Here is a 15,143-nt window from a genome sequence, read left to right on the forward strand (position 1 = left end):
GAGGACCATCTGACTGGTATATTTCGCTGTCAGCAGATCCTGAGTGGAAGGGGGTTAAGAAAGGGACATTTCCGTGCTTTACAAAGCTGTTTATCGCACAGTCAAAAGCCGCAGTTAAACAGGCACCAAACTGTGTCCATCCGGTGTGTGCGGTTAGGGACCTTTCTGTAGGGCGTCCGTTGAATATCTGCTTTGGTCACGTGGAGTGAAAATTAAACAATTTTTTTTTCTTTCTACAAAAAAGTAACCTGACCCCCGTTTTATACCTTGGTGTAAATATGGCTGTTTGCCAACCTCTCTCTTACATTTCATTGAGCTACAGTTGTAAAAGCCGATGGAGTGTGAAATGAAAATGTGTGTCGCATTTCCAAGCATCATTTGATGTCCTTTCTCCAACACAATTGGTAAGCACTCCAGAAAAAATACGCAGCCATGACTTCACATGCGGAAAAACGGAGCGGTGGTATCTATCTGACCGTTCAGTTCCACAGTTGTTTAAGTATGCGTATTATCTTTCCCCTGAAAATAAGTCACACCGGCATGTTAATTAGACTTTGAGAGTAGTGACAAAGAGGGCCCTCTTATCTCCGTTCTCACTTAACGTGGTGATGGACTCGGGTGTCCAAACATGAGTGACACCTCTCACGAGCCTGACAAGCGTCTGTGCACAGCCATCTGACTGATAATGGAATGACGCACCCCAGCCTCTGTCACAGCCCCGCCAACTGTGTGTCGTCCCCAACAGGGAGTGAACTCTAATACTGGATAAGCATAACCATGAATGCTTGCTGTTGTTAAAAAACAAATCCTTGGGGTTTGGGATGGATGACCCGGAAGGAACAGTATAATCCAGAATTTAAATTTTACTGCTAGAGAGTCGGCTTTTGATGTGTTAGCTAATACTTTAGAAATTAAAAAAAAAAAAAAATTTTTTTTGATGTTTGTTTATTGTTGAGAGAGAGACAGAGAGTGAGTGGGGGAGGGGCAGAGAGAGAGAGGAAGACACAGAATCCGAAGCAGGCTCCAGGCTCTGGGCTCTAGGCTCTGAGCTGTCAGCACAGAGCCCCACGAGGGGCTCGAACTCACCAATCGTGCACGACCTGAGCCGAAGTCGGATGCTTAACTGACTGAGCCACCCAGGCGCCCCAATACTTCAGAAATGTTAAAGGAAGTTGGTCTGTGGTGGTTGTTGTTTGCTTTTCTACAGAGCGTGTATTACAAGGTCGACTTTAAAATTGCCACAGTGAGGGGCGCCTGGGTGGCTCAGTCGGTTGAGCATCCCACTCCTGATTTTGGCTCAGGTCACGATCCCAGAGTCACAGGATGGAGCCCCACGTCAGGCTGTGCGCCGAGCACAGAGTCTGCTTGGGATTCTCTCTCTCTCTCTCTCTCTGTCTCTGTCTCTCTCTGCCCCCCTCCCCCACTCACGTTCTCTCTCTCTCTCTCTCTGTCTCTCTCTGAATGATAAAATAAAAATAAATAAAAATTAAAAGAAAATAAGTTGCCACAATGCAAAGGACTTCACAGCACGTGGCAGTAGGGGGCAAACTATTATCTCAAAGACCCTGCCGGATGTAATCCCATCAACGTGTGTCCGTGGAAAAGGGCAGTGTTCGGAAACATTATCGTAAACCAAGAAAAGCCGTGCCCTTCTGTTAGTTCCTTAACTATACTGTTTCTTGCTAAAAGGGCAGCCCCATTTAAATTCTGGGGGGTGGGGGGGCAGCCTTTTCCCCTCTGCCTTCCTCCCTGCCTCCAGCCTGGAAAATGTGTTGACATCTGTTCCCACCGCCAGCCTCCCTCCACCCTGGGCTGCCCGAGATCCTTGCTAGGATGTGCTGGCCCTCCTGGCTTTCGAGGAGGAGTCTTAGAGTATGCATGAAACCAAAGGGTTTGGGATTATCAGTTCGGATGCTTGCGTCGAGAGGAAATCAGGCAAGTCTTTCGTTACCGTGTGCGACTTCCTGGACATTAATGAGCATAGCTTTACACTTCATTATTTGTCAGCTTTTAAAGGTACGCCAGGCTCGGGGTCCAGAAAGCCTTCTTTAATGAATTTGTCCTGATGTTAGAAATGTTGTTGCTGATGGTAGAAACCAAAATACATTAGGCAGGAAGAGAACAACCTACATTTTTGTAGAATTTAGAAGTAGTTGGTGGAGGTGAAAACCATGCTTCGGGCTCTTGGAGCTCTGTGAGCACTCGCAAAGGTGCTAGAACTCTCAAATGAAAACATCAGCTCACCTGCGTGGATGAAGCATGGCCTTGGGGTCAGACGGACCTGACTTTGCATCTGGACTTGCCAGTTTCCCCGAGCCATGCAACTCCCAAGCTTAATTTGGAATCATAATGCGTGGGAATCATAATGTCTATCTCCTAGGGCCGTTGGAAGGAATACGTTCTGGAGTGCCTGTAAACCACCTGATCCTGTTCCTGGAACATAGCACACAGCTACCCAATGGTTGTTTCCCATTTCCCTGAAATCTAGTTGCGTCTAGAAAGAGCAAAACTCTGAAGATGACCTGGTACTAATAGTCGTGGTTTTGTTCATTGTTCCAGCCGTTCTCATGCAGGACACATTTACAGAGGTCAGCGTGGGGGGTGCGTCTCTATATATTAGGATCATCTGTTCAGATCCAGAGGCCCAATCCCATCCGAATGGGTTTCTGCATTGTGTAGGCTTTCCTGAGTTTTTCTGGAAGGATGCCCCCTGCCATACACTTTGTAAAGAAATCCGGAAAGGTCAGAGCATTTAAAGCAAAACACCGTGTTAAAAAATTATTGTCCATAGTAAATGCATTACCCTAATTGAGAATTTGATAATCCTGTAAGTACTTAGCCCTATGCTACTTCAGAGTTGTTTTGTCTCATTTTAGGCCCTGTTGACGTCTTTTGATAAAACTGGTGACAGGTACACAGACTGGGGGAAGAAACACAGACTGGGTGGGCATCGTGAGATCCAGATTATAGCCTTCTGGTGTTTGCAGTAACAGGCTTTTGTAACCTTCTGTATTATCACTTAATGTTCGCCGAACCTCGGTTGTCTCTGAGATTCTGTGATTGAAATATTCTACTTGACAAAAATGGATTGAATGAATGCCTACCCTGTGGCAGGGCTTTGAATTCTATAAATATTAATAGAAATCAGGCCTTGTTACTTTCAGATAATAATAGGTAAATGCTCACAGCATGGTGGAAAAGGAAAGCGATAATAAAGGCAAAAGGTTGCTGTCCTCTAAGAAATTTTATGCTAGTGGAAACAGCGTATGGTAACATCTTTTTATGATTATTCCTGTCTTCTTTTCAGTTTGGTTGGAGGAAGAGAAGATTAGAAAAAGGGGATAGGAAGGAGCCAAAATTAGTCTGATTGTTATTTGGGGAACATGGGGGCAAACTGCCACCTGTAGCCTAATAGAGAACATTTCTGAGTAAGTATCATTTGAAGGATAATTTCAGATAAAAAGGTTATATAATAATTAAAACAGTGGAAGGCGTCATGGAGTTCAAAGGGAGAAATATAAATCAAAGAAATGGGAGATCATGACCTTTTTTATGGAAGGTATTAGGGGGCTTTGTTCTTAGGAGGAAGCAGGGGACACATATGCTTTCAGAGATGTTCTCGGATAATAATTCTCAAGTGTGGTCCCCAAATTTGCAGCATCCGCAAATCTGGGAACTTGTTAAGAAGGCAAACTCTCAAGCTTCAACCCAGACCTGGATTGGAAACTCTGAGAGCAAGACCCAGTAACCTGTTTTCTTAATAAGCTCTGCGTGATACTGATGCATGCTGAAGTTTGAAAACCACTCTCCTAAGAAAATAACTCTCAAGTGGGAAGGAGTGTTTGCTATTTATAACAGCAGTTTTAATATTTTAACGTAATCGTACCAAATTTTCACACTTCCAACTTCAGACAGTAGAGTGGGACAGCATCTCCATGGATGGAGAAGACTATCTCATCTACGTATTGATAATTCCTCAGGAGTGGGTTATAAACATGATGGTGGGAGTATGCGCATGTCGCATGCGTGTAGAGAGGAGGTGTTTAGTGAAAGGGGCCGGAGGCATAGGAACCTTGAGCAGAAGCACCGTTTTAGGATGTGAAGAGCATGGTTATTTTTGCCACACTCCCTCATGGAAGCTAAATTTGTAGTAGCATGTCCTGTTCAATGTGATGATCTTTTTATACCGTTGAAGTTTCCATAGAAAGTTGCTTTGCTGTTCAGTCATTTCACCTGAAGAAAACCCAAGGGTAAACATGGCCCACTGTCACTTGTACCACATTCATGACCATGTGATAATACGAAAAATTATTTGAGAGCCATCACTGAAGATTAGGATCAATGAGTTGTTTTGTTTTAACTCTCTTAAGGAAAATTTTTATTAGAGAAAATTTCAAGCATACACAAAAGTAGAGAGAACAGTATAATAATCTCACATACCCATCACCCACCTTAAACATCTGTAACTTCTTTCTTCTACACTGAAAATACCAGGTCCCAATAACCCAATGTAAGTACTCATTGCTTTATCCTGTGATACTCATATAACTGTCTAATAATAATTGTACCAATGCTATCACCAACACCATGGTTACCGAATACGGAGTTTAGTTGTGGTGGCGGTGGTGGTGGTCCTAGTTTTGCAGCTGTTTTTGTTCATGGGTATATCCCTTGGGGGATGTACATGCCAATAGTCGTTTTAAAACTTGTTTTTGTTTATTTATTTTTGAGAGAGAGAGAGAGAGAGAGAGAGAGAGAGAGAGACAGAGCATAAGTGCGGAGGGGCAGAGAGAAAGGGAGACAGAATCCAAAGCAGGCTCCAGGCTCTGAGCTGTCAGCACAGAGCCCAACGTAGGGCTCAAACTCACGAGCTATGAGATCATGACCTGAGCCGAAGTCAGATGTGTAACTGACTGAGCCACCCAGGCACCCTGGCCAATAGAGGTTTTAAAGTCAGCCGAAATCGTTCCTCTCTGTACAGCTTTCCCAACAAATGGATACTCCTTTGGGGAGCATTTGTTCCACTTTGCTTTCATTTTTTTTGGAATTTTAAAATCTTAATTTTGTTTTAAAATTATGTAAGTTACTTTACAAAATCAAATCTACAGAAGTATGTTCTGAGAAGTTCACCTTCTGTCTTCTCCATCCTGTTTCTTCTCTTACCTATTTAAGGAATTTTGTTTGTTTCAGTTTTCAGTTTGTTCTTCCCATGGTTTTTTGTTTTCACGATATAAACAAATACATGCACATATTTTTTGTCACCTCCTTCTTAAATTGTAGACACTTTCTCTGTTTTTCACTTGACAGTGTATCTTGACAGTTACTGCCTTAGCAGTGTATAAAAACTCAATGAATGTTTTTAATGATTTTTGTTAGGCTTCTAAACAGAATACATGAGACTTTATATTGCTCTAGTACCTAAGTTAAATAATATCTAAATGAAACCCAACATCTTTTTGGTCAAAGAAAAGATAGGCAGAATTACCCCAAAGCATCAAGGTAGCCATAGAAACAGTAGGCCAGTCAGAGGTTAGGAATGGTCAGCCATGCGAGCACAACAAAGTCCAGAAGCCCAGCACTGGCCGTGCGAGTGCATCCAGAAGAGAGGATGCTTTGGCCGATGGAGTTCAACAACCCTGAAGACCATCCCTATTTGGAGATGAACACATCTAATTCCCTTAGCCTGGTACCATTATAAATTTGATTCATTTATTTCCCTTTGTGGAGTCCACAGTTCACCAGGCAATTTTTGATGATAATGTGCCTTCCTATACAAATCTGCCTACAGGAAGAAAATAGGATTATTCAGTCCTCTTAAGTGTGCTGTTAATAAATTGGCATTCTAGTTTTATACACTGGTCTCCTTTGTCCTGTCCATGTGGTCTTTTCTGTAGGTGCAGGACAGTTTCTGAGCTTTCAAAGTTGTGAGCCCAGCCCTGGGCCCCATTAGATCCCACAAGGCAACAAATGCCACCTCATGTGACATCTTAAGAGGCAACAAGGGATTTTTCCTCTCCTAATACTCATTCTGCCATTGGCTAAATATTCCGTGCCTACTGCTATGACTCAAAACCAGCATTCGTGGAGTGCTTATTATGGACCAAGTCCTAGGCCAAATATCTTACCTGCACTCACTCATAACCCTGTGAGGAAGGTACTGTGATGATTCCTATTCCACAGATAAGGAATCTGAGCATCAGTAACTCCATAAATAACTGAAGTCACAAATTCAGAAGGTGGGAGAGGCAAGCCAGGATTTATGTGCAGTTCTTACCAACGTTCAAGCCTGCGTTCTTGTTTTTGAATTGTTGTAAGATATACATGTGATCAGTCTTGCCATCTTAACCATCTTCAAGTGTACAGTTCATAAGGGTTAAGTACTGTATATTCACATCGATGTGCCACGAATCTCCGTAACTTTTTTTCCAGTAAAACTGAAACTCCATTCCCGTTAAGCAACTCCTCATTCGCCACTAGCCCCAGCCCTTAGCCACCACCGTTCTGTTTCCTGTCTCAATAAATGTGACTGCTCTGGGTGCCATACCTTATACAGGAGGAATCATACTATACTTGTCATTTTGTGACTGGCTTGTTTTACTTAGCATAGTGTCCTCAAGGTTCATCCACTATGAACCATGTCTCAGAATTTCCTTCCTTTCGAAGGCTGAACAATAGTCCATTATATGTCTGCACCACATGTTGTTTATCTACCTATCTGTTAGCGAACACTGGGGTTGCTTCCACATTTTGGCTGTTGTGAATAATAACGCGGGTGTGAATATGGTTATCTGAATACTTCTTTGAGACGTTTTGAGTATATACCCAGAAGCAGAACTACTGTATCATATGGTCGTCCTATTTTTAGTATTTTCCACAATAGCTGCACCATTTTGCATTCCTACTAACAGTGCACAAGGGTTTCTGCTTCTCCACGTCCTCACCAACACTGGTTATTTTCTGGGTTTGTTGGGTCGTGGCCATTCTGATGGGCGTGAGGTCAGGCCTGGGTCTTTAAGCCCAGGCTCATACCACCTTCCCTTTGGAGTTGTGAGTCTCACTGATCACTTGTGGGCGGTAGTTTTCATATTCCAGTGCAGGCTCACACTGGATCCAGAGAGGGAGAAAATGGTCAGCGTTAACCATCTTCTCTGTGTTCTGTGAAAAATGGTATTCAAGTTATAAGTCTATGTTAGGAAGACAGGAGAATACCAACACTACCACCGCTTGACCAAGGGTAACTAGTTTCACTTCTGGTGTTCTTTCTAACAAATCACTTGAGTCCTACCTTTTTTTAAAAATTTTTTTAATGTTTATTTTTGAGAGAGACGGAGCATGAGCAGGGGAGGGCGTGGGATAGAAAGAGAGGGAGACACAGAATCTGAAGTAGTCTCCAGGCTCTGAGCTTTCAGCACAGAGCCCATAGCGGGGCTCGAACTCAAAAACTATGAGATCATGACCTGAGTTGAAGTCGGAAGTTTAACCGACTGAGCCACCCAGGCGCCCTGAATCCTACCATTACTAAGATTGACACTTATGAAGTCAGAGCCATTTTGTGCCTGGGAGAAAAGAGAAAAGAAGAAAATTCTCTGCCAATTCTAAACTTCTAAGTAGTGATTTTTATTTCAAAGTTTTTCTCTTTCTGAGTTTATTCCTAGTAGCAAAGGATTGCCTTAAAGAAAGAAGAGGTAGGGTGGCTTTGTGAAAAGAGCTTGAGATTTGGAGTCTGTCATGTTTGGGCTCAGTCTGGGTTTACATGTGCCTCTGCTCTGGTAGAGCTTCCCTGAGTCACATTTTCTTCATCCGTAAAAGGGACATAATTGGTTCACAGAGGATTAAATTAGATACTGTGGACAGAGTGCCTGGTACATAGTAGGTATATTAATATTTGATTAAGGGATTAAGTGTAGTTTTAAAAATCAGTGATTTCCTGCCTCTTAATTTTTTTTTTTTTTAATGTACTTTACTTCCATTCTACATTATTGTACAGCAGTTAAGGACATTGATTATGGGGGTGCCTGGGTGGCTCAGTCCATTAAGCGTCTGACTTTCAGTCGGGTCATGATCTCGCAGTTCGTGGCTTTGAGCCCCGCGTCCAGCTCTGTGCTGACAGTTCGGAGCCTGGAGCCTGCTTTGGATTCTGTGTCTTCCTCTCTCTCTGCCCCTCCCCTGCTCGCACTCTGTGTCTCTCTTTAAATAAATGTTAAAAAAAAATTTTATAAAAAAAAAAGAATATTGATTCTGGATTCTGATTACCTGGGGTTGAATCCTTGTTTTACCATGTACAAGAAATACGGCCTTGGGCATATTATTCTGCCCCTCCCCACCTCCGCTGTCTCCTCTGTAAGCAGGGATGATGATAGTACCTGTCATAGGATTTACATAGAAATGGTTTAACGGTCAGTAAAGGTTGGCTACTCTTCGTATTATCATTATTAATTTGTGACACATGCCGAGCAATAAAGCAATCAATGAAGGTAAACATTGCACGACCTTCTGTCACCGCAAAAGTTGTAATCCTGAGCTGTGGATTTCCTACAAAATGACGGATAGAAATGGACAAATTCGGAGGCTTCTGCACCTAATAAGAATAACAACTCAACTGGAGATTCAACAGCAAATCGTGTAGCATTGGCTGTTCCTCCTGACAGACATTTCTTTCTCTTTATGCCTCTTCAAGTTGCAGAGAGGGAAGGAGGCAAACCATAAGAGACTCTTAAAGACTGAGAACAAACTGAGGGTTGATGGGGGGTGAGAGAGAGGGGAAAGTGGGCATTGAGGAGGGCACCTGTTGGGATGAGCACTGGGCGTTGTATGGAAACCAGTTTGACAATAGATTTTACGAAAAATAAATAAAAAAATAAAGGAGAATATTCTAGAACAGAGAGCACAACCTACCCTTCTGTTTCTCACAAGTGATGGGAAGGCTGCCCCCGGGGTGCCTGGCTGCCACCTGTTTCTCATCTGTTGGGACTTTGATCCCAATGATGGATTCACTTGAGCAGTTAGATAGCTCAGCACCAACACAGCCGACTGCCCACGGAACGGAAGCAGAAGGGTGGCGTGGTTGGCCTTCGGTGCCCGACAAAGGGCCGGCAGGATATTCAGGTGTCCTGAGTTTTATGTACAAACTACGCTATATTTTCAGAGCTCTGACCCTTACAAAAGCACTCTTACAGTGCTTTCCTCTCCATCTAACATTCATTTCCAAAACCACTGAAGTGAAAGGGTCTATTAGTTCAGGGCCAGATCTGAAAGCACATGCAAACTGCATTCATGAGGTTAAGAAATGGCTTAATAATTAAGTTAAAACAGTTGAAAGTGGGTCTAATTTCAAACAGATCAGCTAACCGTGTTAGACGCGAATGAGGATGTGTCCCTTCCTATTTTCCCTTCCACCCCTCAGATGTTGGCCCCAACCCCAAGCAGTTTTTCTGGTTTCTTTTGTTTTTCTTTTTTCCGTCTTTTTAAACTTTATATAAGATCGAATTCTTCAACTGCCCATATGTTAAATCGGCGTCACACGCAACGAAAACCCTAGTAGGTTGGACGTTCAGTCCGTTTCTTTCATGGTGCGTCGAACTAGTTTCTTTTGCAGACCCGTCTGGACGTATTTGGGTCTCACGGTCTAGAGACGCAGATTTTATCCCATGCTGCTGAGCTGTGTGAAGTACATTCCAGCTGAGCCGGTGTGGTTACGTCCGTTCAGGGCGTGTTCCGTAGGTCTGCGGTCCCTTCCGTGGGCCTGTTTGAGTGCCACCCTCAGACAGGAGGCTCAGCAGTTGGCTTGCATTCCACTTGCCTCGCGCGGTTGCTGCTGTGGAGTGGCTCCTCCTGAGGCTCGAACCTGGGCTCGGTGAGGGCAACTGCATGCGTCAGGGAGCCCGCTGTGCCTTCATAACAATAGTTCCTCCCGTTTGGCGATCCTCTACCACGTGCGTGGTGGCAAGGCTTTTTCCCCGTATTACCTCAATAGTATTTCTAGCCCGGACCAGGGCACAGGGGCCAGCACACGTGGACGCTGCCATGCACAGTGACCAAGAGCCACCACAGGGGCAGGCACTGGCCCACCCTCCCGACCCGCCGTCCACACCGTGGAAGGGAGGGGAAGGCACGGCGAGCTTGAGGTCGGAGGCATCTGGGCAGATGCTCAGAGCAAGGAAGGGCTGAGGACAAGAGGAAAGGTTAGTACCCCCGAGAGGAGACTGGTCACACCTAACAACATGCCGGTGATGCCTGGCTTCTCACGGTGTGTTTCAACATCAACTGACCGTAATATCATCTAGGATCCGGACTAGATATCGGACAGGGAAATAACAAATGGGGCCCTGGCGGGGAGGGTTCCAGTGGGGGGGTTCTGGTAATGCTGCTCTTCTGGTGTGACCCCTTGTAGGCCAGGGTTGGGGTGAGGGAGAGGGTCCCGTGTAGGTGTACTGGCTGCCTGTGCAATGTCATTGCTCTCGGGGTTAAAGTTTTATGGATGATTTTTACCAGGTCCCCAGTGAATTCATCTAGAACAAAAGGTATTCTTCATCATAAAAGCATCAAATGGAAAAAGCTTTCTTATGAAAACCAAAGGGGGTATTTCAGCCACACCCAAACATGAAAGGTCACGTAAGCCCCACCTCCTGTCCCTGCTGACAGGGAGGGAGGGAGACTCCAGGAAGGTTTTAGCTCCTGTGATGACTGGAACTCAGGTATCCCGAACTGCTCGCTCTCTCATGCTCTCACTTTGACTACGTTACACTCCCTTCAGATGTCTTTCCCGTTTTCCTTGGTCGGCCCTTATCAGTGCCAGGCATGACCATGTGTCTCAGTTTGTCTGGGACCATCTTGGTTTATGCCTGTTGTCCTGATGTGATTAATAACAGTCCCCTTTTTCCACTCCCCGAAATGTCCTGGTTTGGATGATGAATCATGTGATCATCCTGTCAATTTCTAAAGTAGACCCAGTACTGTGTAAGTAAGCCCTGCTTGGGGTGCAGAAGTCTGAGATGTGGTCTCTTGCCCTCAAGGAGGAGAAAGTCTAGCTGGGAAGAGAAGATACGTGCATATTCAACAAAGTGTGTAATCTATCAAGTGCTAAATGAGAAAAATTGGAAGATAGGAAGCCTCTGAAGGTTGGAGGTATCAGCGGAGGTGGGGGTCACGTTCTTTGTAGACAACAAAAGAGTGTTCCTCTAGTTTCAACAGGAAGGGGTCTGCAGAGGGGCACAGTTCCCCGGACTCTTGGAAGGGCTGGCGAGTAGGTTCTGCTGGAAAGACAGAAACGACACCGAGAGCCACATGGAAGCTGCCGGTCAGAAGCGTTCCCTCTGCCCCACCCTGCACCCGAAGGCGGGCGGACCCAGGCCCCGTCTGCTTCCCCGTGAAGCTTACCTCACACTCAGCGTCTCACCACGTGGCACCTGAGCGTGGAGCCCGCCAAGCTTGCAGCCTAGGGACGGAGGAGGCTAGGGGAGGTTCTTTGGAATCTGCATGACTATGGCAGAACGCTCCGTGTGGAGGCCTGGCTGTGCGAGGAGGCTGTTCAAACAATTTGGACTCCAGAGGGTTTCGCGGACATGGTAGGATTGGAACTGGACTTGGGGGGCGGAGAGGACCTCATCAGGCAAGTGAAGATGGACGTTTTTCTCCATGTGACAGGAACACCGGTCGGGTGACAAGGCGCAGGAACAAATCTGGCCTCGTTTGGGCATCCGTGAGCCGCTGTGGGCAGTTGGGAGGCAGCAGAAAGTGACATTCGCTGTGAAGCGTAAGACCTCTGGGTTTGAAGTCGAATAGAACTCATCCCTAATACGTGAGACATACAGCCCACGGAACCAGCCCATGAGAGGTTAGGCTTTGCTTCCGTAACACATGAACTCGGAGATCTCAGGCTTAACCTAGCAAAGTTCTCCTTCCTGCATACCCTGCAACACATCTAGTACCTTTTAGGGGGCAGTTCGCAATCAGGGATCGTCTGTAGCACACAGTCCCGGGACGCACGCAGGTTGCCTGCAAGCAGAGGATGGCTGGGAGAGCCCAGCTTTTTCCTGCCTCAGCACAGGAATCCCACATGGCGTTTCTGTTCACATCTACTGACCAGAATACTCACATGGCCCCACCTACTTCAAGAGTTTGGGAGGGACACCTGGGTGGCCCAGTCAGCTGAGCGTCCAATTCTTGATTTTGCCTCCTCATGATCCCAGCGTTCTGGGACGGAGCCCCCGTGCAGAACGTGCTTAGGATTCTCTCTGTCTCCCTCCACCCCTCCCCTGCTCACACTCGCTCGTGCATGCTTTCTCTCTTAAAAAAAAAATAAATAAATAAATGTTTGAGAAATACACGCTTATGAGTAAATAAGGAGAAGATATGGGTGAATACTAGAAGTTTCTACCATGACCTGTTGGAAAGTTTTTTAAGCGTGAGCATAACAGTAAAAGTCACCCACGTGAGGAAAAACGCCACCCTGTGTGTCCTGTGTACCCACCAGCCCCAGGCCCTACCTAGCACAGCGCCTGGCACGTAGCTGGTGCTCAGTACGTATTTGTTGAATGAACTTGGCTTTCAGTGACATGCAAGCTGGAATGGATAGTTTCTCGACCAAAGACACGGAAGTTGAGAATCAGTTACTTCAACTTAGGATACCTCAACTCAGCCAGTTTAGTTCAATGGCTAAAAAAATTCTACTCATGCCCCACAGCCTGTTCTTTGAAGTCATCTGACATCTCGATAAACAGATTGCAAAAGCCCCCTTTTGAACTGATAACCATCTTGCAAATTTACGTTCTTTCCATGGGAAGTGTAGGGATGAGTGCTTTAGAGCTGGGCATGCTCCTAACCACAGATTTCAGTTTTTTTCCCATTTACTTTCTAATGATGAAACTGACAGCCTGTTTCTCTCGTCATACTCGGAATATTGACTGTGAGATGTGCCTCAAATGAGAGAGCCATGGAGATCTCTGTTTTCTAATGTAGTTTGAGGTGTTGTAAATTTAAAGGGTTTTGTAGAAACAGACTTTCTGCCCCTGTGTCTCCTCAATGCAATTCTATAAAATCACTGGTAAATATAAACATTCGAGCCATATGTCAGGTCAACGCTTATCTGGTAGGAAGTCCACCAATAAAAATAGGATGCGGTGCCCTTGAGATTTGCCACCACTCAACAGAGAAATCTAAAGGACCGCAAAAGCAAAGAATCATCGCAAATGTAATTTATCACGATCAACACTTTCCTTCCAGAAGCTCCTGGCTCCCAGGGCTTCTTTCTTGCAGACATCCATTTTGAAAGATCGAGTATCTCTTATGCACATGAGCTTTGGAGTCATACAGTGTGGATTTGGACTCTTGGCTCTGTTCCTTATGAACTGCATGATCCTTGGCTGGTCACTTACTCCCCCCTAGGTGTGTTTCCTCTTTTATAAATTGGGGGTAACAGAGTCTACTTGGTAGGGTGATTTTGACAGATGAGATAATGCATGGAAAGCACTGAGCACCACCTAGCACATAGGAAGTGATTGATGGATATGCGGTATGGAATTGGGGGCCTGGTGATAGTCCGTGAAGATTTATCTGGGCCTAGTTAATCAAGATGCTCCATGGGCATGGGTTATGTTTTGCCCAAATCACGTATGTACCATGAGAAGAAGACTTGGTCATTGGTCTTTTCAGACACATATATCACCAGCGACAGCATTTGTGAAGTCCGGTTGCCTAAAATACTTCATGATGATGATTTAAGTTCCCCTTTTTCATTGACATTGAGTGGCTATTTCTTTTCTCTTATCCCGTCAGATGAGGTCAGTTCCTCTGAGCAATTACAGAACATCTATGGTCCAGGATAGTGTTATTTGCCATAGATCGTTTTCTTTTAGATATTCTTGTAGGAGGGAATTTCCTCTTCTGTGTTGTACTATTTTATCTGAAAATAAACACAATCTGCCTAATTGGTCTCCCTGTTTCTACCCTCTATATAAATTAGATCGTGTCTCCCTTATGCTTAAAACTATCAAGGATTCCATATGACCTAGCATATGTACCCCAAAATGGAAAGCAGACATTCAAGCCAATACTTGTACACCAATATTCATAGCAGCATTACCCACAATAATCAAAAGGTGGAAAGAGCCCCAGTGTCCATCAGCAAATGAATGGATAAACAAAATGCGATACATACATATAATGGAAATTTAATCATCCATAAAAAGAAACGAATTTTCGATACCACCCTGTGAATGAACAAACCTTGAAAACTATGCTAAGTGAAAAAGCCAGGCACAATAGGAGAAATGTTATATGATTCCACTTATATGAAAGATCTAGAATAGGCAAATTTATGGAGGCGGAAAGTAGATTAGAGGTTATCAGGGGCAAGAGGTAGAAATGGAGGTTATTTCTTGTCTTTTTTTTAAAATATAATTTATTGTCAAATTGGTTTCCATACAACACCCAGTGCTCATCCCAACAAGTGCCCTCCTCAATGCCCATCACCCACTTTCCCCTCCCCCCACCCCCCATCAACCTTCAGTTCATTCTCTGTATTTAAGAGTTTCTTACGGTTTGCCTCCCTCCCTCTCTCTTTGTAACTATTTTTCCCCTTCTCCTCCCCCATGGTCTTCTGTTAAGTTTCTCAAGATCCACATATGAGTGAAAACATACAGTGTCTGTCTTTCTCTGACTGACTTATTTGGGGAGTTATTTCTTATTGATTACAGAGTCTCTGGAGGGATGAGAAAGTTTTGGAGATAGTGGTGATGGATGTACAATGTGACAAGTATAATTAATGCCACTGACTTGTGCACTTGAAAATGATTACAGTAATGAATTTTACATTATATATATTTCTTACCAGAATAAAAAAAAATTTAATGTTGAGTTTCCTCATGCTCACAGTGGAAACAAAAGTGTCAAGTCCTAGTGTCTCGGCCCCACCATTGGCTCTCTGACGCCATCATTGACCTTTCTCACCCTTGAATGTTCTGGGCCAGCCACACTGGGTCTCCATGCTGAACACATCAGCTCTTGAATGTGGACACATCAGCTCTACTACCTTAGGAGGACCTTTCCACTTGCTGGGCCCTCTGCCTGGAAAACACTTCTCTTAGATGCCTATGTGACCCATCCGTCCTCTCCTTCATCAAGTGTCTGCTGAAATACTGCCTTAT

General features: G+C 44.7%; 1 protein-coding gene across 6 annotated transcripts in view; it reads left to right on the forward strand.

Moving 5' to 3' along the window:
* CDKAL1 (CDK5 regulatory subunit associated protein 1 like 1) overlaps positions 1 to 15,143 on the forward strand; it is a 704,834-nt gene that overhangs the window by 621,391 nt on the left and 68,300 nt on the right. The gene's annotated exons all lie outside the window — the stretch shown is intronic.

The sequence above is a fragment of the Acinonyx jubatus genome, chromosome B2, assembly GCF_027475565.1.
Source record: "Acinonyx jubatus isolate Ajub_Pintada_27869175 chromosome B2, VMU_Ajub_asm_v1.0, whole genome shotgun sequence".
NCBI lineage: Eukaryota > Metazoa > Chordata > Mammalia > Carnivora > Felidae > Acinonyx > Acinonyx jubatus.